Source organism: Ursus americanus, chromosome 36 (assembly GCF_024610735.1).
Source record: "Ursus americanus isolate L20-20 chromosome 36, mUrsAme1.1.p, whole genome shotgun sequence".
NCBI lineage: Eukaryota > Metazoa > Chordata > Mammalia > Carnivora > Ursidae > Ursus > Ursus americanus.
The window spans coordinates 20,665,165-20,691,635 of record NC_142162.1 but is presented as its reverse complement, the minus strand read 5'-3'; the positions used below and the strand labels follow the sequence as shown (position 1 = coordinate 20,691,635).

At 35.0% G+C, this 26,471-nt stretch overlaps 1 long non-coding RNA gene across 1 annotated transcript; it reads right to left on the bottom strand.

Moving 5' to 3' along the window:
- Nucleotides 1-282: 282 nt before the first annotated feature.
- LOC123804051 (uncharacterized) lies at nucleotides 283-25,167 on the bottom strand. Its single transcript, XR_006783047.2, has 3 exons — nucleotides 25,015-25,167; nucleotides 7,497-7,556; nucleotides 283-4,982 (listed from the first exon to the last, which is right to left on the bottom strand). It is a non-coding gene; the product is annotated as an uncharacterized LOC123804051 (long non-coding RNA).
- Between the last annotated feature and the right edge of the window lie 1,304 nt (nucleotides 25,168-26,471).

Genomic DNA, 26,471 nt, shown 5'->3' with positions numbered 1-26,471 from the left:
TAGATTGAGATCTTGAGGATTAAGGATAGTAAAGGGAAAGGATCAAAGAAACCAGAGTCCCTTGTAACTTCAGAAACCACTATACCATCTTTGGGTTCTCCCTCACTTCAGGTACCTCTCTGTTATTGGTAGCTGAATGTAATTCCTTACTGATCTATTTGTCAGGGGTAATTTTATTTTATTTTATTTTATTAATTTTTTTAAAAGATTTTATTTATTGATTCGACAGAGAGAGAGAGAGCCAGCGAGAGAGGGAACACAAGCAGGGGGAGTGGGAGAGGAAGAAGCAGGCTCATAGTGGAGGAGCCTGATGTGGGGCTCGATCCCATAACGCCGGGATCACGCCCTGAGCCGAAGGCAGACGCTCAACCGCTGTGCCACCCAGGCGCCCCATGTCAAGGGTAATTTTAAAAAAACAAAATTCAGTCAAGTAAATTCAAAGATCTGATTGGCTCTATTAAGTGCTTTGTGATTCAGGCAGCATCCCATCTAGCAAGTAGAGGAAAGCTGAAGGGAGTTGCACAAAATGCAAGGTTTTTACGAGAAGGAAGGTGAGGCAAGGAAGTTATTAGCAAAAGAGAAAAAAGGATAGGGGTTCTTAATATACAGATGACCTCATCTTCCTTTGGGGGATAGAGAAGGCCCATGTAACAGATTACCTCATTGGAGCTGAGCGGAAAATTCCTGACTGACCAGGTAAGACTGGTAGGGAAGGTTGAAATTGAAAGTAGCTTGGGCATTAAGTCCAGATTTGGTGACTTGGCTTACGTGAGGCCATTCTGGGCCTGTGGTTTTCTTTTTTTTTGGACAGTAGAAACTGAATTTTACCTTTTTCTTCTTTATATCTAATGTTACAGTCCCTAACATATAGCAGACATGCCTGCAAATGTTTGTTCAATACGTGGGATTTTTTGCATCAGGAAAATGTAAGTAATATTATTAAAACTCAACCTAAGTAAACACACTGAGGATTTATGACAATTTTTTTGCTCTTTAACTGCACCCTGTGATCAAGTTCAAGCAACCCTCTTTATAAGATATCAAACGTACACGTACACTTTTATTCACTTTTTTATTCATTTTATAATCCATTTCTTACCAGGTTTCTGGTGCTTGGGGTAAAATGGAAAATTGGGACAATGCCGCACCTGATTTAGGGTGAGAATGTCTTTTCATTTGAATATATTTTTGAAAGTGGGATTGATCCCTGAGTCATCTTGATAATTACCTTAGCAGGCTACTGTCATAGAATTTATTTTGAATTTGGATATACTCTTGCTTTTTTGAATATATGCTGCTTCCGGGGAAGGATGGTGTTCGCATTAAACAAACCTCTTTACTTTTGAAATGTTTAGTTAATATTTAATTGATGGTTCCAAGTCGTTTCCTTTGTTATCTTGTTTACAGAATACAAGAAGAAAACATGAGGTTATTTATTGCCCAAGTCAGGTGCAGATAATTGATTTGGAGGGCAATCAGGGATTAGGCAAATGAAATAAGGATGCTATTTGAAAATGTAATATCCTGAAACATACCTGATTACATACTTATGATCCTGGATAGATTGAACCAATAAAATCCAAGAAGCATTTTATTTCCTCAGTATATGTGTGCAGCAAACCCTAAGCAATCGTTTTAAGAGGCTTATGGTATCCAACCCGTTTTGCTTTATCTCTCGTGTTCTCCCATAGAGACATTGCAATAAAAACAGACACTCCTACTCAGATTTTTATTCATAATTCCACGATGTTTGTGCACTTGACGGTATTTATTGCTTACTTCAGGAAGCCCATCTGATTTACCTTTTCAATAAGAACTGATTATAGGAACATTTAGTTGAAGGGTTTACCACCTTTTCTATTGAGACATACCACTTCTTCCTTTTTTTCCAAGCTCCCACCAGTAAATCTATCAAGGGGCTTCAGTAACAGATTATTCCTCCTGGTTTTTCCTCTACTCTCTTTATCCTCATAAGAAATACTAAGAAGACATTCAGGCTAGCAGCTTAATTATTTCTTCATTTTTCTCCTCTTTGATGTCTCTTGTGCTTTACCTTTATAAACCTTGAAAGTCCTAATTTTTGAGCTGTAAAAACCCTCTATTCATCTTGATACTAATGGCCAACCTGAAAAGGTATGGAGAGTTTGCCTCATTTTTCGAGGGTAAAATGTCCAATACATGACACCCAGAGGTGTTCTCGTGAATTGAGGTTGGAGACACAATCAGAGTTTTCGGCGGCTATGCTAAGTGGACAGTTCACTCTCTTCATGAACTCGAGATCTTTTTTAGTCTGGGGATAATAATATAGGTAACTAAATTTTACCTTATTTCTGTTAATTCCCTGGCTTCAGTATCAAATTATGAAACCCCTTGGTTTTTGATTTTTAAGCTCTGAGAAGCCCTGTGTCTCTGTTAGGGTGACAGTGTCTCTGTTTCTGGGGAGTCCTTCCTGTGAACACTCTAGTTTCCCTTTACTTGCTCATTCTCTTTCTTCTCATTTTGATGCCTCCTTGTTTCTTCTGGAAGCTTTGCCGGAAACACCTTACATTCTCAAATGCATGTCAACTTGTCTCCCCATCCCATTAAATTTCCTTCTGCTACCGATATCTGAGACTATCTATAGACCTACCTACCTAAAATCTATTTATGTACTTTTATCTATGAAATGTGAACCTTTTGATGCCCACTAAATTCTAAACACAGAAATATATGCTTTGCACACATTTTAAAATTCAGTTCTCCAAAGAATCTTACAGATAGATATTACCACATCTTATAGGAGAAACTACATTTTAACGTATCTACTTATAATAACAACAAACAACAACAATCTTTTATTGAATGCGTAGTGTATGGTAGGCGCTGTACTAAGTTCTTTATTTTTTTTAATGTGATTATTGCCTTGTTTGAGACTGGATTTAAATCAGTTTAATCATTCTCTAATTTTCATAGCAACTCAAAAAGTAGAAATCTCATTTTAGAGATGATGAAAAGATCATCTCCTTTGTTTATAAACCTCTATTTATTCATTTTATGTTTATACAATCAATCCATTAAAGGCACTTCCTAATTGCCTACCCTTGCCTCGTTTTGCTTATTATATGCCCTCCTCGCAGCCAGAAATTTTTATTTATAACACTTGTTCTGCCTTTTGTATTTATGTGCTTTATGAATGTTACTCTCTATACCAAACTAGAAAATATAGCCAAATTAAAATAGAAAAAAATTCTATTTCCTTTTTCTGGAATATTCTTTTCTTGATTGTCTGACATCCTTGAGCAAGAACCGCTTATTAGGGGAATAGTCTCATCCCTAGGTTAGATCTCTCTTTTAAATGTTCCTTTAGCTTTGTGTAATTCCCCTTAAAGAATTTAGCAAGATTCTGATTAGCTAGTTTTTGTTTGTTTGTTTGTTTTATTAAGACTTCACTTTTTTAGAAAGAACAGCTTTTGGTTTACAACAAAACTGACAGGAAGGTACAGAGATTTTTCATAAACTCCCTGTCCGTACACATGCATAAGCCCTTCCACTATCAACATCCCACCGGAGTGATAGCTTTGTGACAGTCAGTGAACCTACGCTGACCCATCATTAGCTCCCAAAGTTCATAGGTTAATTTTGGCCCACTCTTGATGTTGTACGTCCTGTGGGTTTGGACACACGTGTGATGCCTTGTCTCCACCATCACAGTAGCATCGAGAGCAGTATTTTCACAGACCCAAAAATCCTCTGTGCTTTGCCTGCTCATCCCTTCCACCTGCTGGCCCATCCCCAACCACTGGTCTTTTCACTGTCTTCACAGTTTTGTCTTTTCCAGGATGTCATGTAGTTGAAACGATACAATATGCAGCCTTTTCGGATTGATTTCCTTCACTTAGTAATATGCATTAATTTTACTCCATGTTTTTCTCATGGCTCGATAGCTCATTTCTTCTTAGTGCTGAATAATATTCCGTTGTCTTGTTATACCACAGTTTATTCATGAACTCTGTTCCTGAAGACATATGGGCTGCTTCTGAGTTTTGGTAGTTAGGAATAAAGCTGCTACAAACATCCACGTGCATGTTTTTGTGTGGATGTAAGTTTCAACTCCTTAGTAATTGATTTTTAAAAAGTAAGTTCATGTGGTCAATGTGTATGTATTCCTCCCTTCTCCTGTGCCATACAGCGTGCTGGTTTCTGGGTGTGGAGTGGTGCCTGCTTTCACGTCTGCTGTCCCCGGAGAATGTAGTGTCCGGGAGGGCGGACATGTGTCTAGTGTGTTCATCACTGTATTCACAGATTCTAACATGGTTCTTGACATGTTGACATATAAAAGACACATCTATATCTAAGAGACTAGGGTTGAAAAGAAAAGGATAAGCAAAGATGAAACAGGCAAATGCAAGCAAAAACAAACCAGGAGGTGCCGGGGTAATATCAGAGAGCATGGAATCAAACGCAAACATCTGAAAATGATAACAGTATGAACTTCAGTGAAAAGCTGGTATCGACATTTTTGTGCCACGCAACAAAACATCAGAATTCTTATTTATTGACTAAATAATGAACCCATGGTGAAACCTTCCTTAACTTTTGTATATATATTTTTTCAGTTTCTTTTCGCCATAAAATCGCTAGGTGTAGGAAGTCCTGTGAAACACTCGGATCTGGCCATCAGCTCCTGAAATTTAAGTGGATTCTTGGATGCGACTCATGAATGTAGTGAAGCGATTCATGGATTATCATAACATATTGAAAAACTGGGGGATTTATTTTTCCTGTGTTAACAAACCTGGGTCACTACCCTAGTTTGTGGATTTTTTTTTTTTTTTAATTCTCTTCTGGTAGTGCTCTGTCATGTTCAACTCAAATCCATGTGTCTGTTTCTGGAGTCTGTGCACCTTACTCCCTGTGTGCTGTGCCCTTCCACCCAGGCTTCCCTGCCTTTGTTTCCTCCTGTCGCTGTAGGTCACTTAGGCTTTCGGTGGCAAGTAATAGACCTAAATAAAGGGACACAAAGACAAAGGAGTCCTTAATTTTAAAATGTTGAAGTCAAATAATTCTTAAAACTACATTTAAAAAATCCAGTTAAACTCTCATTTAAATGTAAAGGTATAAATAATATATTCTCATGCATACAAGAAATCTGAAAGTCTATCACACAAAGGTGTTCTTTGTACTCCAATAAGAGAAATAAATACAGGAGGCAGCAACAAGATTAAGTGGAAAGGAAGAGTATGAATGAATAGGTTACTAACTGCTAGTTTTTTTTTTTTTTTTAAAGATTATTTATTTATTTATTTGACAGAGAGAGACAGCCAGCGAGAGAGGGAACACAAGCAGGGGGAGTGGGAGAGGAAGAAGCACGCTCACAGCGGAGGAGCCCGATGTGGGGCTCGATCCCGTAACGCTGGGATCACGCCCTGAGCCGAAGGCAGACGCTTAACCGCTGTGCCACCCAGGAGCCCCACTAACTGCTAGTTTTATCTTTAAAAAGGCGTGACAAAGAAAGCAAACAAAGATAATGTCTGAGCAATACAGAATTAAAAATCTAGGCGTGCCATTTTAAAGTGGAAGGAGGAGACCAGTGTATGTCTTCTTTTAAGGGGAGGAGGTAAGGATATAGATACATCCAAGAAATTACTAGAGAAAGATAAACATGATAGGATGACCAATGACCAGAATAGAAAGGGAATGCAAGATTTCAAGGCTAGGAAGAAATTTTGTAGTAGCGGATATAAAGGGGACAGAAAATAAAAAGGAAACCTCCAAAATAATAAAAAATAAACATGACAAAAATATGAAATAACAGAGGAGAAATGTTCGAATGTCACAGTAAATGGATAAAATTTGCTAATTAAACATAGAAACACGGATTGGATGAAAATATATGATACATGATAAATGAGGCCCCACAAAGAAAGGATAGACAGCTGGTGTTCAGGAAATTAGCTCATTAAATGCAGAAAATTAAAGCTGGATTCCTACCTTACACCATATAGCTAGGTGGATGCCAAGTAAATTAAAGATGTAAACGTGAATGGTCAAGCCATAAAACAAAGCATAAATTCTAGGAGGATATCTTTGGGACCTACCGACTAACAAAAATAATTTCTCACACAAGATTCAAAAGTAAGAATCCAAAAGTTAAAAAAAATAGAGAAAGAGAGAGAGAGAAATGGGACAATATCAAGATGAAGAGATTCCGACTAAATGAAAGATACCATAAAGGAAGTCCACACACTGGGCCAAGATATTTGAAACATCTAAAACTTAGAAGGAATTCATATTTACAGTAGAAAAGGAAGCTGGAAATCCCCAGGAAAAAGACATACGACCCACTAAGCAAATGTACAGGAGTTGGACACAATTTCACAGGCAAGAAAACTCCAAATCTGACAGACGTGTGAAGAAATGCTCGATATCAGTAGTTATCAGAGAAATGTTAATTAGGACAATAATGAGATGACACCTAACACTGAACAGCGTGTGGAATATTAGGAGAAGAAGGCAAGTTTGCGTGAACAGTGAGGAACCCTCTTGATCTGTGGTGGGAGGGCCGTTCTGCAGGGCCGCTGGGCAGCATTCGGTGAGATTACGTCTGTGCACACCCAACAACCCCAGACTCTCTCAAGGAAATTCTCTCTCTTGACCCCAAGGTGATAGGTCAAAAAAGACTTGAGGTGGTTTTTTTTTTTAGATGGAGTGTTAGATTAATCAATAAAATAGATAAGTAAAATATGGCATGTTCATATATATTATAGAACCATAGGTGCATACAAAGGAACCAGACAGATACAGAACTAAAAACTAAAAGTCTGGGTCGATTTTTAAGAATAGCATTAATAGGACAAAAGTAAGAAACAGAACATGGCTTGTAGCATGACACTATTCGTGTGACTTAAACACATAAGCACAAACCCCACTGCTTCATATCTTATGAGAATACATGCATATTTGAAGAAACGAGGTAAATGTCTTTGAGTAGATGGCTAGGAAGGCAGAGTGATGGAGACAGGATCTTGGCATAAAGGGAAAAATGAACAGGAGAAGGTCTTGGGTAGCCTGGTGTCCTGAGACGGGGAGAAGGACAGGGACAGGGAAAGCAGAGGGAAAGAACTGGCAAAAGGGAAATGAAATGGGTGGGTGGGAGTTTAGGTGGCGGTTCCCCCTTCCCCTGCAGCAGCTCTCTTTCTTGTGCTCTATCATGGGCTTCTGGGTAAGGGTTCACTTAAAAAAAAAATTTCTAGTGCTAAAACAGCAGTTTGACAGACGCAGACCTAGTAGGTAAAGGCCTGTGCTTGGAAGCAAGTTCCTTAAATTCCATAGCCTGCCCCAACACCATCTGCGTGCCTCCGGGTGAAACCCTGAAACCGTCTTTGTTTCCCTATCTGTAAGCTGAGAGTAAAACACCTCTGTTTTTCTTAATCTCTCCAGATTGTTATGATAAGGAAAAAAAAGCCTGATGACCCTTGAAATTATATCTAAAATCAATGAGTCATGCAGGAGAGTACCTGTTGCCGTGCTGTGTTCATCTCTAGCATTGTTCTTGCTCAGAGCTTTCTCTGCAGCACCTGTGAGCGGTAAAAAATTACACGGCGTCAGACGCGTATGCCGATGGAAATCTCTGTGTTCACCCCAGACTCCCCTCCTCACCCCACCCCAGGTGAGTAATGAGATGAGGTCCTCAGATAGTCTGCCAGTCAGACACTCCCTTATTAGAAGCAGGTCTAGGCGAGGTTCCCTCAGGACCGAATAAATAGTATGATTTATAAAGCGTCTTGTGTCTATTGTTTCCCTTCTCTTTTTCTGATTTATCTTTTTAATTAATCCAGTGGTTCTCAAACTTTTTGGTCCCAGAGACATTTTACACTCTTAAAAATTATTGAAAACTCCACAGAGCTTTGACTTTTGTGGGTTATATCCATTGATATTTACCATATTAGATATTAAAACTGGGGTTAAAAATTATTTATTCATTAATTCATTTAAAAATAACAGCATACCCATGGTAGTTAACATAAAAAAACATTTTTCAAAGCAAATAACTCTGCATTCCAAAACAGATAATATTTTCCAAAAGCAAAAAAAAAGAAAAAATAGAATAGTGGTATTATTTTCAGTTTTGTAAATCTTTTTAGATTCTTATAACTGCTTCCAGAAGAATGTGTTCAGTAAAACATTGAGTTTCAGTATCAAATATTGTCTCGGAAAATTTGTGGCATCGAATACACGACTTCTGTGGTTCGAAAATAGCTTAATATCGGATTTTTGTCTTTCGTCTGCTATTGAAAGAGTAGCATTTTCTATTTGAAACTTAATGAAGGAATCCAGGAAAATTTGACTTCAACATATCTGTCTCACAAATGACTTTTATAAGGAACATTAAACCTGTCTAGAATAACATCAGGTTGAACTATATGAAATTGCTAACATTTGACCAGTTTTTTGACCTGTAAAAACAGAAAATTCATATGGGTTTTTCTAAAAGTATAGGAGAATAAGCCTACTTTATTTTTTTTTTAAGATTTATTTATTTATTTTAGAGAGCGAGTGAGAGAGCAGAAGTGGAAGGAGCAGAGGCAGGGGGAGAAAGACAATCTCAAGCAGACCCTGTACTAAGTGCGGAGCCCGATTTGGGGCTCGATCCAATGACCCCAAGATCATGACCAGAGCCGAAATCAAGAGTCAGACACTCAACCGACTGAGCCACCCAGGCACCCTGAGTAAAACCTATTTGTGTTCTTGTAAATGATCTTTATTAAGGAAAAGTTTAACTTCCCTTTGGAAGAATTTAGGTTATACTTCAAGAAAAAGAGTAGTCTCAGAGCAGGGTCCTGAAAACGTTTGAAGATATGGTTTATGGATTGAGTCGTGACTAATGGTGGAAGATTCAAGACGGCTTAGCAATTTATGATAAATTTGTCAGCTCTCACCTTGTAGTTTTGACCACAGTATGTAACATTTTGTTTAGGATGAGAACAGATTTCAATTTTTTTTGAAATCAAAATACTGGCTATCAGGGGCATGGTTGATAATACCAATCTTAAAACTGAGCATTTTTATTATTTTTTTTTTAAAGATTTTATTTATTTATTTGACAGAGATAGAGACAGCCAGCGAGAGAGGGAACACAAGCAGGGGGAGTGGGAGAGGAAGAAGCAGGCTCATAGCAGAGGAGCCTGACGTGGGGCTCGATCCCAGAACGCCGGGATCACGCCCTGAGCCAAAGGCAGACGCTTAACCGCTGTGCCACCCAGGTGCCCCTGTGCATTTTTATTATTGCTAAATAGTTGTTAGAACCCACCATTATAGTACCAGTATAGCAATAATATTTTTCTTTGAATCAGAAGTAAAAATATATTTACAAGTTTGTCCATTCAAAACACTTATTGTGATATATGTATCTAATATTTTATCATATAAATATATATCCCCATAGTGATATTTTTTACTTACAATGTATTCCGTCTTAGACCAAAGCCCATCCTATCAAACCAAAGAGTTATGTAAAGATATTGCTTGGCATTGATGCTTCATATTTTAAAATATAAATAGTTACTGTGTTCTGATATTCTAATGTGCTACAACCAAAGCAATCACTTTTTAATTTATGGTGAATCTAAATTTTAATCATTTTTTTCCCTTGAACTGTATACTAGCGATAAATTATTTGAAAGACAGTGTGAAATGTCCACAAATCTTGTGTGACAGTATAGCTCATTTAATGTCTTAAATCAGCAGTGTTTTGCACTGGGAGCTAGGGAACCAGGATTTTTAGTTAAAAGAAGGCGTAGGAAAACTCCGAAAGACTTTCTTTTTTTGTGGACATCATTGCACAGAAAATTCCAAGCTTTTGTGTGTTTTTTTCTTTCCGCTCTCAGTTTTGTCAATATTTAGGTCCATGGCTAGTTAAGATAAAATACCTGCATTTACTGAGTTTCTAATCAAAGACCATTCAAAGCATTCTACCACCAGTCTTAAAAAATGTGCATAAAGTAGAGGAACACTAAATGAGTATAGGACAGTAGGGATGGAAGGCATATAACAGAGAGTATATTTTTCAGTGGAGAGGTCCGGTTCAGGAGGAATAGGAGACATTCAGTTACAGACATTAAGGAAGCAGTACATGGAGTCCGCAAAAGAGAAGACTAAACCACGTTGGTATCTGCAGCAGCCTGGCGTTCCCGAGTCCTGCCTCCGTATACTGTCCTGTCCAGTGGGGATCTTATTCCCCAGGCCACCTGTCCGATGCATCTCGTGGGGAGGGAAACTGAGACACTGATGCTGGCTGTGGGATGGGCGCTGGGAATTGGCCAAGGAATCATAAATCAAAGAGAAGTCTGTCTCTTCTCTAATTATTAAGTCATGTTCGTTTCTCTTTGGAAAATAATACCAGAGGCTTAAATGTACTCAGGCAAAGGAACGCAAGTCAAATAATTACTAGGTTTTCTTTTAGCTTATTCTTCTGGAGAGGAACTAACCCCAAGATCTTTTCGCTTCTCCTCCCAGGCCATGTTTCTGTCCAAACCATTTTCGAATCTAATTTCTGACTCCTGTGTTTTCTATATTGTGCCTGTGGCCTCCCAAACCCAAACACAGCACTGTGTTTAGAAAGACGGTTTAGGGGCATCTGGGTGGCTCAGTCGTTAAGCGTCTGCCTTCAGCTCAGGTCATGATCCCAGGGTCCTGGGATCGAGCCCCACATTGGGCTCCTCCTCTGGGAGCCTGCTTCTTCCTCTCCCACTCCCCCTGCCTGTGTTCCCTCTCTCGCTGGCTGTCTCTCTCTCTCTCTGTCAAATAAATAAATAAATAATATCTTAAAAAAAAAAAAAGACGGTTAACTCATGCTAAGTCAAAGCATGGAGGGTGGGTAAAGCCATATGACTCTTCGTATTTATATGCACAGACCATGATGTAAGTGAAATATCATAGCCAGACGGGATGTAGCCCGCTCTACCTTTCTCTTTCTGTCCCAAGAGAAGCTCCTTTCTTTTCTTCCTTACTTACTCCCCTCTCTCTGACTGAGAGATGCGTTGGACAGAAGTATTATGGATGGACCTTGGATCATGAGAAATACATAATGTAATGTGCTTGATAAAAACCACCTACAGTATTTTCTGGGATGTGCGTATGATAGGAAATTAGACAGGATGCTAAAATGTATGTTGGGAGAGGATAGCACATTTTCCCCCTAGCGGAGAAATCAGCGTAGCGTGATATCTTTGTTTACTTTTCAAAAAATTTTGCTAATCTGTTATCCTGGGCATAGAAATTGGGGGGAGGCATAGAGGCATTTTATAAGAACTATGATTTATTAAGATATAGTATTAATTTGCCCTAAAAGCCTCTCTCTCTCTTTCAAGAATATGTATTATATATCACATTTTAATCATGTCACCCCTCCACCCTGCCGTTTTCTCCTTATCTGTGCTTCTGATCTGTCTTTTTTACACGGATCCTAGAACAAGCCTGACGAGGTAGATGGAGCAGCATGGGACTGCCTGAGTTACGGGCTCATTCTCACAAAGGAGCTGATGAGCACCAGTGTGTAGAGAAATGCCCATTTAGTTACGATTTTGGAGAAGGCTTTGCTGAATATTTTAGGTACGAGTCTTGTTTACCATTTTAGTTCTTTTGATGTCACTGATTACGTGAAATGCTGATTCGGGCAGTAAGCTCATAGAAATTCTATGGCAAGCGGTTATATTGCCCCTAGTAAGAATCTTGATTTAAAGTAACTCTTACCGGGGCGCCTGGGTGGCACAGCGGTTAAGCGTCTGCCTTCAGCTCAGGGCGTGATCCCAGCGTTATGGGATCGAGCCCCACATCAGGCTCCTCTGCTATGAGCCTGCTTCTCCCTCTCCCACTCCCCCTGCTTGTGTTCCCTCTCTCGCTGGCTGTCTCTATCTGTGTTAAATAAATAAATAAAATCTTTAAAAAAAAATAAATAAAGTAACTCTTACCAAGACCAACAATACCACACAGGTTTCCATGCTTCAGAAAGCACTTACTCTCAGAAATTCCCTTCAAAAATGTGTTGGCTCTCACTGTCTTGGTTTCCTCCCATGCAGTTGTCTGACAATATCTCAGTAATGGGGCAGCTCTGTCCTATAAATAGCTTCAGAAAATAACTTCATAAACACAATGCAATTACACAAATAAGATTTAAAACAACTTTGAAAAAGATAGTTTTAAACTAATTTGATTAAAGCCATAAATTATCCTTTATCTCTTTCCTTGTTACCATTCATGGTTTGACACTTGTGGAATAAGCTGATGTTAATATAATGCATTAGGAAGAATTCCCCTCCTGAGAGCCAGTGTAGCTTAGCAAAGTGATATTTAATGTTTTCTATCATATTTATTTAACTAAAATGGCTGATTAGATGTTAAACAGAACAGAGGTTAATGATCTTTGTTATTGGTATTATAAAAAATTAAAAAAGAATAAAATAGAGTTAATGATGTATGCCATTATTGTTATTATGGAGATTAAAAACACGCAGTTGTTGGCTGCCGTGAAAAAATGGGCACCAAGCTGTGAGTAATTAGCAAAAGTATATTATCTTCCAACCTTATAATTGATTACTTTGTTTGGCTGTAGTACTTTTTAACGTTGGTCTTCATTGGCTTCAAGATAATACACAAATCTGTACATTATTTTAAAACTAAGTGATGAAAGCAAACTTATGGTGATTTTCTACATGTGAGAAAGAACCAGTGGAATCTACAGCCAATACCAAAGGAAAACACATGGGAAGAGACAAGATAGGCAACTATTTCTAGACATGGGGAAGTCAGTAGGAACGTATTGGAGGAAGCTTTCAAGACCCTCGTTAGCTTTGGGAGCCATCAAAACTTCTAACTCTTTGACCACCTCCACTGACCGAGGGAGGCTCTTTGTTCTTTGGATTGTTCGGTAAAAAGACTTCTGTTTTCCTTTTCCACATGCATTATTTTTAGGATTGCCAGATGTAGGAAGTAACCAGGTAGGTACCCAGTTACATTTAGAATTCAGATAGACTATGAATAATATTTTCGTATAAGTGCCTCCATGCAATATTCTGGACCTATTTATATTAAAAAAATTATTTGTTATTTACCTGAGAGTCAAATTTAACTAGGAATCTTGTGCTTTATCTGGCAACCGTAATTATTTTGAGCTTTTTGAGTTTTATTGCACTCGCCCTGGCTAATAAATTCAGACATTAGATTCGAAATGGAATGTTCTCAAAGGCATAAAAATGCAAGTATGCCTCCTTTGTAATTAAAGTGAAATTTGTAATGCTTTCTAAACTATACCATCATTTGTGTACACAGAAATCACAACAACATTTATGTCTGTTTATACAATATATTTCTACATGGTTGGCCTACAGAAATTTCTAAGTCAGGGTGTCTTTTCGTAAGTTCTCCATGTCTCTGGTTTCATAGCTTGAGATCTACTGTAGATGGGTATGACTGAGTGTAGAAACCACATGATAGTGAAATGTGTGTTAATCTGTTACTGACTTTGGCCATCCTTCAGCATTCCCTCTGCCCTGCATCCCTAACCCTGGTCACCGTAGGACAAATAATGTCCAAATAGTTATAGATTTCTAATTGCTTGTTGAGGAGATTACTAATGCATACTCTTTTTATTACTTTTACAAGGAACTAATGAGAGATCTGCTAAGAAAGGTTGGGATATTTGAGTGCTGATGAAGTTTACAAAGCTAATTTTTAACGTTAGTCAGTTAAAGTAAATTTTTTTTACACTGTTGCATTGTTTTGTGCTTCATGCCTAAAGTGAGTAAAATTTGCAGGGGGGGGGGTATGTGCAAATATGCTTGATTTAGTCCTTTACGGTGTTTGTTGGATTTTCATAGTTTGCTCCTAATTACATTATTCTAGAAGGAAGGACATATTAGGCTGAGGGTTTTTTTCTCTTTAAGCCATTAGACTCCATTTCTTTGGAGGAAATAGAAAAATAAATTTATCCTTGATCTTGATCCAGTTGGGATGTAGGTCAACAAAGGTGTGATTTCCTAAGAGGGATAATCCTTTATTTTTGTGTTGCTATCAGGGAAGAGTGTTGCGTAAAAAGAATCCATGTATTTTTAATAGTTAGATATGAGTTAAGCATGTCGACTTCTATCCTGATTTTTCAGTTGCCATTTGTTTATAGGCAAGTTTTCTTAAACTTGTTGATAGATATATTTTATATTTATACCGAGACATAGAAAAACTCAAAGTCTTTGTATTGAATCCATCATTCAACTAAAATTTAAGTTTTACTTAATACTTTTTAGAAATTGAATGCTGTGTGGTCACAGAGACACATTAAGATGGGGCCATATGAAATTCCTAATATTTGTCTGGTTTTCATTAAAAAAATGACAACATTATATAGGACATTCAGATATAAGCTCTTTTGTCTTCCCTGGAGAAACTTGGGAATATAAGCAGTATACAGTAATACATGGAAAGTTGTGGTCATATAGACCAGTATTTCTCATACGTTTGTCATCCATGTGTGTTGAATACCATTTGCATTTCTATCTACTTAGTTTTTTTCATTGAGTCAGTTTTTACACTTGGTCTTAGCCCAAAGGCTGAGAAGTGGTCATTGAGTCACGTTTTAAAACTTAACTAAATGTAGTTTTTTTTAAGTAGTATTATCCATTAAAGCATGTTAGTTTGGAATGCTAGCTACATATTTCTTAATAGCTCTCATGTTCGTCAGTGTACCACCTTATCTACTGAATGGGACTTGCGTCACACCTTGGAAAACCACTAGCATCGACAGAAAATGCTATAGTAGTTCTGCTATATTAGACATTTTTATTCAGGCATGGATGTAGGCCACCACAGAGAAAGTTCTGTTTTCAATAACATAAATCTGAAACAAAAATGGAGAAAACAATTTTTCCCCTAAATTCTATATTAGGTTATAGGATATATTAGGTTGAACCATAAGGAATCAGTATTCTTATGGATCAAAAATATTTGCATAAGGGTGCTGGGTGGTTCAGTTGGTTAAGCATCCAACCCTAGGTTTTGGCTCAGGTCATGATCTCATGGGTGGTGGGATAGAGCCCTGTGCACTCGGCAGGGAGTCTGCTTGAAGATTCTTTCCCTCTGCCCCTCTCCTTGCTCGGACATGCACACACTCTCTCTCTCACGATAAATAATCTTCAAAAAAAAAAAGTTTGCATATTGGTAATTTCATATAGCTTACTCTAGTATGTAGTGGAAAATATTTATTCTCCTGAGAGAAATTCAACCAACATTATAGTTATAGATTATCTATGAAGATATGCAATATATTTGTCAGATAGGATTTCCTACTGTCCATTGCCACAAGTAACGTATCAGAGGGACTCATTCCCTTGGCCATTTTATAGCGGTATTGGTACTGACCTTTTATATAAAGCAAGTGAAAGCAGTGAAGGTAGTAGTGGGACTAGATAAAGTAGCATACCTGCTTATGATTACCTGTATCTTACTCTGATTAAGTGAGACATCTACAAAGAAGATCACCTCTTACCAGATAGATCATTTGCCTCCTATCCACGGCCAGTCAAGTGGATAGAAGTGTATCAACATAGCTGGGAGCAATCATCATCTTGCTAAGTGTATGGAAGGCAGACAGGCATGAGATATGTGCACATGAATTGTCCTCTTTCAAAGGTCAGGTCACTACATCGCTAGTGTATGCTTGGATGCAGTATGCCCAAATGTCCAGAGTTTAATTTTTCTGATGTCACCCCTTGGATCCCATAATAAGTGGTGACACTGGAAGATAGTAAGAAAATAACTAGAAATTTCAATAGCATAAAAGAGATTTTGCTACCTTCTGTAGAGCCAGAATGTCTAAGAAGATATGCCTAATTCCTGTTGTGCAATTATTTTTTTTCTTTTCAACAGGTACTTATCATTATTTTTTCTTTTAAAAATAAGTATTCTTTTGGGAAATTGAACCATTATGAATACAATGAATAAATGCAATGCATTATAAATAGAGAGAAATTCATATAGTGTTAGCTCTTTAAAGGACTTAATTTGTTTTTGGAAAAGACATTGTTTTTCACAATTCTATAATTCTCTTTTGGGTGATGGTACTTTGGACATTTTTCCAGTGAGAAGACATAATGGTGGTGGGACAGTAGAAGAGGCAAAGTCATGCTGAAACAAGTATAGAATTTATTTATTTATTTTTACAGCTAAAAAAAGTTTTATTGAGGTATAATTGCATATAATAAACTGTACATAGAGTGTAGAATTTAAGTTTTGACTTACGTATACACCCATGAAATCATCATCGCAGTGAAGATAATGAACATCTCTATCTTCCCCAAAGTTTCTTTATGCCCCCTTCCAGTTCTAGCCTCTCACCCCTTCTTACTCTCCTATCTCTGTACAACCACTGAGCTGCCTTCTGTCACTATAAATTAGTTTGCACTCACTAGAATTTTATATAAATAGAATCGTACAGCCCGCACTCTTTTTTGTCTGGCTAAGCTCACTCAACATAATTATTTTGAGATTCTCTTATGTTGTTGCGTGTATCAGTGGTTTATTCCTTGTATTGCTGAGTGATATTCCACTGTATGGGTGTACCACAATTTGTCTACTCACGTATGTGTCGATGGACATTTGTGCTATTTCCAGTTTTGGCTTTTTCAAGCAAAACTGCTCTGCGCATTCAACTGCTAGTCTTGATAATAGCATTTAAATTGGTGAACACATAGAAAGTGTCCAATAAATGTTTATTTAAATACATATTCCAAAAATTACTTGAAAGTGATAGTTAACTTTAATGATTTTTCTGTTTTTATTAAGTGGCTTTAGCATTTTTTTTAAGTTTCTCTTCAAATTTGGGTATAGCTCAACCTCAGAGATACCATTCTGAATGATTTTAATCCATTTGTGTATAATGAATACAAATGAATAATTAGACAATTTATAGAGATTTTACACTGGCTTAATACACATTTTTAGTATAAAATAATTTAATGGGGTAGGTCTTCGCTGCATGCCTAATAATTCTTGAACATGCCTAGTAACATTTTCAGTTGTTACTTTAACATACAGTCTTTGAAATGTTCACAAATTTTAACTACTATAATTATACTATATATATAATATATATAATATAATATATAATATATACTTCATAACATAATGTGTCACCGAGGAATGCCTCTTTCGTAAATAAACCTAGAAAGAAAACATGGAAGTTGTATATTCAATGTTAAATGAAATTTTACGAGACAACATTTGATATCTATAATAAGCTTACTTACTGAATATATTCTGTTAGAAGTTAATGTGAATAAGTAGACAAACATCTTTTTTTGAATGGAATATCTTACAGTTATCAAAATGGACAAAGAAGCTAGGGTAACTTCATTAATTATCCCAGGATTTCTACAAAGAATCAATAGTTTAGAAAATGTTATAATGGTGTTTTTTATCTCCTGTTGGAAAGAAATACAGGTGCTTTATGAAGTGGTTATTCACTTGTAAATTCTATTTTAATAGATATTAGCTGTGTATAGTTGCATATTTAAAATATCATGTTCATTTAGTAATTCAACAAAATCCGAGTTTTTAAGCAGTAATCATTTTTCATTCTGATTTATTTATTAAAATGCATCAAAATTATGTTAAAATGTCTTGGGAATGTAATAAAAATGGGCACATATAAATATCTTGGTAGAAATGTATTTATTGCTCTAGCTAGTCTAGTGAAAAACTTGTAATTGGTAATATCTATGAGCTGGTGGCAGAAGAAATATAACATAGTGGGTAATTTTCTTCAGTCATTCTTACAAATGATTTCAAAAACATTAGGTTAAACATAAAATTTGGCAAAAAAAATTTTGCACTAGAGCCACCCACATCAGCTGTGGTGAATTGCTTTGGATAAGGTCTTAGTATTACTCATTTCTCTTGCTACATGAGATGATGAATGCATAATTTCAAAATAACCAGAACACAAATACATAACAGAAGCACAAATATGTTGGAAAATTTTTGAGAAGTTTATATATTCCTCACAGGGTGGAAATGGGTTAGTAAATCATTCTTTCAAATCAGATTTATTTTCACATCATATATTTAAAAGCTATAACTCAGGGACTCTGCTTGTTTTGTTTTCTTCCATTATCAGCAATAACCTTAAAAATCTTTAGTCTTTCATAGTACAGGTTCAGTATCAGCTGTCAGATAACATGTTTCACAGGTTAATTTTTCTATTGAATTTTTGCACTTTTGATAGCAGTCATAACATTATAACTCTTTATTTCTTCAATGAAGCACAGTGTCAGAGGAGATGATTCCTTGTCTGGATTTGTATTTTGTAAGAACATACCCAATACAGTGAAGTCTCATTTTTGATACTAGGATCATAGTTTGTATACAGCAGTTTTTGGTTGTATATAATTTAGAATGCAGAGTTCATCCTTCCTGGTTTTCTTTTAACATGAATCTTGTTTGTCTATGTCTTATTTTCCCCCTTCCATTTAATTATTAAGTAGAAAGCAATCTTGATAGTAAGTAGTACATAAGAAAATACTGTAAGTTAAATTAAAGGCAATTTAGGGACGGTTAAGTAGTTAATATTATTTTTTTAACAGAACAAAATTTATAAACCTGTTTCTGTGTTTACGTGTGAACATAAAGTACGTTGATATAGTTATAACACCAGAAAGAATTGCCTTAAAGATAAAGGCTTCAGCTCCATCATGTACATTGAATGACAAAGAAAATATTAATCTCTATAACAAGTGCAATTTTGAGTTACTAGTTATTTTATTATGAAAATAACATAGATGTGAATGTAATTAAATTCAGATATCATCAGTACAATATTTTTGGGAAAGAAATAATTTCTAAAATTAACTCCAGAATACAGCATAGCTATCTAAAATAATTTTTCAGGAATAGAAAAAGAAATATGGAACTTGTATTTCTGGTAATATAAAACACAATAAGCTTAAAAATTTCATTTGTATAAAATATCTTGTGTTTCGGAGCAGCATCTCTGAGAGATTGTATGCTTAGAAACTTTTATATAATTTGACATTGCTTCAATATTTTAAGTGTATTTTACTAAATTAATGGTCTGTAAAGGACAGGAAATTAAAAACAAAACCCAAAAAACCCTAGTCCTTTACCTTAGGTGTTTGAGAAACATTGGCCTAGAGCTTTAGGGTTTTTTTTTTTTTTTTAAGATTTTATTTCTCTATTTGAGAGAGAGAGAGAGGGAGAGAGCACGCACGAGCAGCAGGAAGGGGCAGAGGGAGAAGGAGAAGGAGAAGCAGACTTCCTGCTGAGCAGGGAGCCCTGTGCAGGGCTAGAGTTTTCAGCTTAACAGGCTAATGCACTGCTCAAAGACAGATAAAATGTTGGGTTTACAAAGATTGGGAGGTCATATCCAATATTCTTGTAAAAGTGATGTGTTCTTTGTGGACTAACAGTAACAACAACAAAAAGCAAATAATGAAAAATAAATGATGTCAACAATAAACTTGCTCTGCAGAAAGAGTTTGTGGGAATACTTCAGCTTTGGGTAAATGGAAAACGTCTCCCATGAGAATCTTTTACAATTCCTTCCTAACACGGTTTGAAACCCCAAGTTGTGCTACCTGTATGGTCTCACAATTAGTAAAAAATTAATTATAAAGTATTTCTGGTATAGAGTTTTCCAGATATTAATCTCTCTCCAAATAATGCAAAGACCTAGGTCTGCTTTATTCTAATTAGCTCCCTTCCAATTTATATGCTATTATTGTTCAAGTTAATAATACTATTAAACAGAATCTTTTAAGTTGCATGAATTAAATATCTAGGGTAACCACTAAAAGAATAGAAATTAAAGGTTGAGCTGTGGAACTAGTTGAGGGAATGTAATAAGAGAAAAAAAATTGATGGAAATAATTCCACATATTTTATATGAACATTACAACAAATATAAATAGACTAAATACTTCAAAAAAGATGATCAGAATGGAAATAACAGGAAAATCTTGCTATGTGTTCTTTATAAGAGGCACAACTAAAATATCAAGATGAAGAAATATTCAAAGTGAAAGGTTTAAAAGATACCAAGCACATTCTAAACAAAACAAAGTGTGGATAGCTAGATTGAAAGAGGATGAAGTATGTAAAGTATAAGCAACCCTAGAAATAAAAAGGATGACAGCATTTTGCCTATCTCTGAGCAGTGTCTCTTGCTCATTAAACCTAAGCTCTAGGTCATATCAAGATTTCAAATGAACCTATAGTTCTAAGATAGTTTGATATTTCTGCAGAAAGGGATGACCAGACAGATGAATGAGATTAGAGAGCCCAGAAATAAACCAGTGTATATATTCATATTTGATACAGAGCAGAGCTGGCATTGGGAAAAGGATGGCTTATTAAAGAAATGGACATTAGATCTATAGCTCACAGCATCCAGAAAAGTCAGTTCTAGACAGACAAAAACTTAACTTTGAAAACCAGTGCTTCAAACTTCTAGCATCAATCATAGAGAATATCTTTATGTGCCTGAAGTGAAGGATGATTTCTTAATATTTAAAAAAGCCCCAAACATAAAGTAAGAAAGCTGATAGTTTTGCCTACATTAAAATTAAGAACTTCTGTTTTGAAGTTCTTGAAAAGAAAAAGGTGAGAAAACAAGTAAAAAATGGGATTAGTATCATTGTATATATATTCCCATGAAACAAAAAATAAATAACCCAACCATCCAGTAAAAAAGGTGTGGAAAAAGTTATGAACAGTTATTTTTTAATAGGGAAACAAATTTTAATAAACATGAAAAGATGCTTAAGCTCATTAGTTATTATGAAAATATCAGGTAAAGGCCCAATGATATACCTACCAGACATAAATTTTAAAGTCTGATAAGACCATATATTTTTACACATGAGGAACAATGCAAACTCTAACACACTGCTGTGGAAATTTTAAGTTAGTATATTTTAGAAAATAATTTGCCTTTTCCATGTAATGTAAAAAAAAAAATGTATATCCCTGTGACCTAGTAATGATCTCCTAGAGTCACTCTGATATTGCAATTGGAGGCTCAGACAAGAATATAACTCTGAGCATGTTCATTAGCGATGCATAAATAAATTTTGATAGATGCAAACAATAGAATCATATTAAGATTGAATGATGCGCAATTATAGACAAGAGCATGTCTCAAAATGTAATGTTGAGTGTTAAATCATATCAAAGATGAGTTTCTTTAGCATGATTTTATTTATGTTAAGTTCAAATTCAGGCCAAAAGGAACAGGCTGTATTAGTATATAGATATATAGGGCAAAACCTATAAAAGAAAAGAGAATGAATGATACAAAATGTATTGGCTCTCTCTGGTAGGGGGGTAGGAATTACAAGCAAGAATGAAAGCATAGGAAGATTTAGAGATGCATGTGAGGTCCCAACTACATAAACTGGTTAGTGAGAACACTAGTATTCATTTTATTACTACTCTTTAAACTAGCTATGTGTGTTATATATACTCTTATTTATGAATATTTAATAATATTTGGTTGAAATGAAAGAAATATATAAAGCATGATTTATTTGATATTTTGAGGCCTATATACAATGTCTTACTGTAACACTGGGTACATTAAATGAACTAATCAATCAAATAGGAATTGAAAAGGCAAAATAAAGGCTACTTGGGTCCTAGTTATAGAAAATATGCCTTAATTAAGTGATCATTGAAATTCTATTTTCTGTTGACAGGACAATATGCTAAATTATCAGCAGTATACAATGAATCAGAGATATCAAAAAATATTTTTGGCTAATATTCTTTTGTCTAGTAAATGTAGAGAAATGATGAGCTTACTTCATCAAGATACCAACAAAAGATTTGGCTATAAATATTTGAAAGATGGAATAAACAAAATTATAATGTTTAAACAGTTTAGGACAGCAATGTAAGAGAGATCACAAAAATAGGTCAAGAATATTTAATTTCAGACCAGGCAGGAGCAATCAAGAGACAAGTTCACTGTGTATAACGTGCATAGCCATGAGTTATGATTATTTCTAAAAGCATATTCAGTTTGTATCAACTGACCTTTTTTTTTTTTTTTTTTAAATTACAAGGGCAGTAGCAATCATTTGGACCAAAATGACTGGAAAAGTAAGAGTGGAAGAAGAATTACAATCATGATGGGATATTTAGATGTAGCTTTACAAAATCTTCTATCAAAACTTGATAAAAAAGAAAAGCTCCCTTTCACATTTTATATATGATAATTAAGTGGAAATGGTCTCATAGATTTTCATTTCCAAGTTTTTTTTATCTTTAAATGATTGTGGAAATTCTATTTGTTCAGAAAAAATGTTTAAGATGGCGGAATCTTTTCTCAGATTAAAAGAAACAGTGAAAAATCACCAGTGAAAATAGAAATGTGCTAGATCTCTTCATCTCACCTAATTATTATTCTTGCAGGCATTTTTTGTGCCTTTCAAATGTTCTCAACTTTCAGTTTGCCATAAGTCTTCAACAATGTCAAATGGATAAAGTATGACACAAAAGACGGTTGCACCCATAGCTCATGATTTCCATGTATTATTCTGTTTTAGACAATAAACTAAATTCATAGCTTGGTTCTTTATTGAAATTCTTTTCCTCTTCTAATAATAAGAATTTAATTTTATCCCACAGTTGCATTCATGATTAATTTGGACCTTATATCTTAGCCTATAGTAAGACTTTGGATCATCTATAGTATTTGGAAGATTTTGTTTATCATTCAATTATTTTATTTGTTAAGTTTAAAATGGACATTTACAACAAAGGCTTTTATGGCAGGCAGTGTGCCAAACATGTAACTTTTTATTCCCATGTCAGACCTATAAATGAGGTAGGCACAATATTATGTTCTTTTCATGAATAGAAATGGACTTAGGTTAAATGACCTCCCTAAGATCACATATCCTGCAGGTGGTCTGGAATACAAGGCAAAAGCCACGTTTTTAAGCATTGCTCTGTGGTACCTCCATTCCAAGAAGTTTTCTAAATATTCATCTTTAATTTCCTTTTTTTCTCATACATTTGTTCCCACCATTTGTAATCTATGTTACAAGTGTTTTCTTTAGCCATCCAATTTCCACCATCCCATAATAGTAATAGTTTTCTTATTCTTAACCAGTACTCAAGGTCTATGGAACAATAATCGGAAGTTTGGGACCATTGAACTTAAGTTTTTATTTAAAATTTACTCAGAAATTCCTCTTTTCATTTTCCTAATACATGTGGACAAGTTATATTGTCAAATGTGTTGTTTTAGCTGCATTTGTCTATTTTCTAAAACTAGAATACGAATCATCACCATAGTTTTATCCATTAAGATGTACTTATAAATACATCTACATTTATATGTATCTCTTCTGAAAGTCATTTAATTATAGCAATATTATAAAGAAATTTCCCTTAGGAAGAAATAGTTCAATGGAACATTCGGCTCTGAAAAATTATTGAAGTCAGTAATTTTCTAGATTTTTTTCTTTAAATTCCAAAAGTGGGTATAGATAAATACATTAACAAGTTATATATTTTTATTCGTTTGAACTAATTATATATTTTCAGATGCATCCCATTCCAAAGTTTGTCTGCTGAAATGCAGCATTGTAATCTACTTTCTGAAACCTACAAGGTGTAGTTTTAAAATTAGGGTCACAAGAAGGTGAGGACAGGCAGTAATACACTTGTTGACCCTTCACAGGAATTCCAGATAAAACCCCAGAAGTTGAGTCAGAGATAATCACTAGATCTGGAATTTACAATAACAAACTCTCCATATATCTACCTGTCAGACTTCTTCCTCTTAGGGAGGGACAAAAGGTCACTAAAAGAGTTTTTTTTTTTCCATGAAAATGTTTTTACCCTTTTTTAGGGGAGTACTGAGAAGCTATAGTATAAGTTAAATAAGGATGTTAAGGTTCTTTCTTTTTTTTCTTAAATTGAAACTCTTCATTCTTAAAAGCCTAAATATTAAGAAACATTTTTCCCCCCAGGAAGATTATAGTAAAAAAGTCACAGCAAGAACAATAAAAAAGGAAAACAAATGATTAATCACTCATGCGAAAATCAAACGTTAGCAAATTTCACAAGATCGAACATATGAGAAGATTCTAATTTGAATAAAATTCAAAACAAAACCCATGCAATTTTATCAACCTTTATGCAGCCATATGCTAAGGTGAGGTAGTTTCTACTTTTATCCTAGTAAGTAGAAGAAATCATGAAAATACTGACAATTATTATTATAATTTTCTTAGAAATAGTTCTGCTGATCATATTCTGTTTTCTTAGGATTTTATGAGCAATAAAATAGAATATAGAGTTATATTCTTTTAAACTGGTCTGGTTCTATAATATTGACATCGTGATTTTACTCCTCTTTACAAATATGAGAGCAACTGTAGCTAATTATCAAAAAGGTAAATCCATGTTCTTATTTCTCATCTCTCTCTTCCCTGGGTTTTGGTTTAAAAAGCAAATACAATAGAACATTCCATTTATTTTCAAGAAGTGCAGCATAGATATAACCCGTAAAATTACCATACACAGTATGCTTGAACTTTGTAACATACCTTAGTAATGTTCAGTATTTTATAGCATTTCTACAAAATATACAAGTTCCCTCCAGCTTCTAATTTACCATAAGCCTCAAAGCCTTTAATAGTTAAGTCATTTAGCAAGAAAAGAGTTGGATTTTTTTTCAGATGAGTATATGGGTTGAAATCATGTAAGAGTGCTTTTGATTAAAATTTTTATTTATCTTTTTGTGGTTAAAAATGGTTAAGATCATCACAATAAATTAACTTTATCACCCAAGGACATAATACAATTATCTTAAAAACTCAAAGATATTTTTTTCAAAAGAGAAAAATAAAATACCTTATTTTCATATCTTATCATATGAATAGGACTACAGACAATATTGCTGTTAGAGGCAATAAGCATTTTCTGAAAACCAAGTAGTAGACACATGTTGTCACTTACCTAAAGGATCTTATCTATCTGGTGTTCATTCTGGCATGGCCTTGCAATTTTTCCATTAACGTGCGATGGGGAGGGAATGGGCAAGGGACCTACCTTTATTGAGATGCTATCTCAATGCTATTTCTCATTTCACAGATGAAGCCAAGGGGGTGTGGGCCATGCTTGTTTTGCTTACTTTTTATCCTCATCACCTAGAACAATACTTGGCACTTGATGCCAAGTACATATTTGTTGAATAAATGAATTTTTTTGAGGCATGGTTGGTAAAGTTGGATTTAAGCTGTAGTTATCTGAGACTTTCCCTTTTATCTTTAAAGAAGATAAAGATAAAGAAAGAGAAGTCATCAAAACAGTCATAGAGAGGAGGCAGATGTCAGTATCACATGACCATAGATATAAAAAAATCTGATCAAATAGAAATTTAAAAAGCACTATTAGGTTGGATTTCGCCATTATTTACGAAGTAAGTATTTTATTAATGTTAATATTTAAAATTTCACAGAATTAATATTTTTAAATTGAAGAGGCAAACTTCTCAAATCCTCTGATTAATCAATTTATGTGAAACAATCAGAATTGCTAATTGCAACCTAAGATTATCTGCCCATTTGAGACTCGATTCTTGCTTAATCTTAGGAACGTTTTCCCCAATTATTCCTAGTTTCTCTTAAAAATATGGAGACTTGATTGGTATTGACCCTATGGTATCTGCCAACCAACTAGGAAGTTTAGAAAGTGTTTCTTCCATGCTTATAACATGTAAATTCTTTTTGGTTGGTTTATGAATCATCAGTTATATGACAAAAAATAACCAGTAAGATGACTTCACTTCATCTATTTCCTCAGTTTTTACTTATAAATTAAGTATATCCTTTCTTCAAAGCTAAATGAAATTTCTTATTAACCAATTTTTTGTGTTTCTGTTAGGAAGTTTGAATTAACAAAAAATCAAACAATATTACTTTTCCTTTATCTCAAACTTCCTATTTGGAATCAAGTCTGTTTGGGGTTCATTTTTATGGTCTTTTATTGGTTTGTGTGGCATCCTTAACTCTTTGTTGCATCTGACAAAAGGCATGCTCTGTTTTTGTCTTTTCCTCTTTTTTTAAAATAAATTTTTATGCGGAACTCAGATGAGAAAGGATGCAGTATGGCTTTGACTGCCTGCCATAATATAAAATGCAGTAAAATGTACAGCTGGAGATAGTCTATTTAGAATTTTTTAATGAAATATAAAGGAAAAGACCAGGTGCTTAATTTTTACATGCTGCATTTTATTTTAAAAATTCATGGTATCTTTTTGAATAATTTTTACTCATGCAGATGTTCTGAATATTGGAGACAGACGTTTATTTTATTTCCTTGGTTCCCATTTCACACGAAGCTTTTGCACAAAGAAGGTGGGTTGAATGGCTAAGTTATTTGTGAGTCAGGATTCCAAGGATAATTATTCTCAG